The sequence below is a fragment of the Gossypium hirsutum genome, chromosome A13 (assembly GCF_007990345.1).
Source record: "Gossypium hirsutum isolate 1008001.06 chromosome A13, Gossypium_hirsutum_v2.1, whole genome shotgun sequence".
Taxonomy (NCBI): Eukaryota; Viridiplantae; Streptophyta; class Magnoliopsida; order Malvales; family Malvaceae; genus Gossypium; species Gossypium hirsutum.
Window position 1 is genome coordinate 31168271 of NC_053436.1, and position 1123 is coordinate 31169393.

At 39.9% G+C, this 1123-nt stretch overlaps 1 non-coding gene across 1 annotated transcript; it reads right to left on the minus strand.

Moving 5' to 3' along the window:
- Positions 1-208: 208 nt before the first annotated feature.
- LOC121213057 (small nucleolar RNA R71) lies at positions 209-315 on the minus strand. The gene has a single exon (XR_005908426.1). It is a non-coding gene; the product is annotated as a small nucleolar RNA R71 (small nucleolar RNA).
- Between the last annotated feature and the right edge of the window lie 808 nt (positions 316-1123).

The window sequence follows — 1123 nt, forward strand, 5'->3', positions numbered from 1 at the left end:
ACAGTCATTTGGCGAATTTTCTGGAGTTTTGTGACACTTTTAAGATCAATGGCTTTTCTGACGATGCCATTCGCCTTTGGTTGTTTTCCTTTTCATTGAAAAACAAAGCTAAACTGTGGTTGAACTCGTTACCACGAAGGTCAATCACTACTTGGGAACAGATGACCGAAAAATTCTTACTTAAATATTTTCTACCGGCTAAAAAGCTAAGTTGAGAAATGATATCTCTTCTTTTGTGCAAATGGATCTAGAAACACTCTATGATGCATGGGAGAGATACAAGGATCTATTGAGAAGGTGCCCTCACTATGGGTTACCTCTATGGTTGCAGGTTTAGACTTTTTACAACGGTGTAAACCCCTCAACAAGGCAACTTATCGACTCAGTCGCCGGTGGTACTTTAAACAACAAAACACCTGAAGAGGCTTACAAATTTATTGAAGAGATGTCACTAAATAACTATCAGTGACAAGTCATGAGAACAAAGCCAACAAAAGCAGCCGGTGTTTTCAACCTCGACACGGTCACTATGCTATCTAACCAGGTAGAACTTTTAAATAAAAAGATTGACGGTTTATATGGTTCTACTCAGGTACATCTAGTGATGAGGTGCAATGCAAATAGAGGAGGAGTGTACACAGAATATCAATCTTTCAACCCTAGTACCGAGGAGGAACAAGTTCAATAAATGGGTAATAATAATTCTAGACCTCAAAATAACCAATGCAGTAACACTTATAATGCAGGTTGGAGGAACCATCCCAACTTCTCGTCGGGTGGCCAAGGAAATCAAAGGCCAAAACATCCCCCTGGCTTTCAACAACTACCTTACCAGCAAGAAAAGAAACCAAACCTTAAGGAGATGCTAACGAAATTTAACCCAGTGTCAGAAACTCGTTTTTAGAATACTGAGACAGCACTTAAGAATCAACAACCATCGATCCAAGGGCTTGAAACCCAGATAGGCCAACTTGACAAACTGATCTCTGAATGACCACAAGGTATCTTGTCGAGTAATACTGAATCAAACCCAAGGGAACAACTCAATGCAATTACCGTTCGAGATAAGGAAGGGTTAGTTAAACCTGAACTAGAACCGAGACAAGGAATTGTGGTAAGTAAA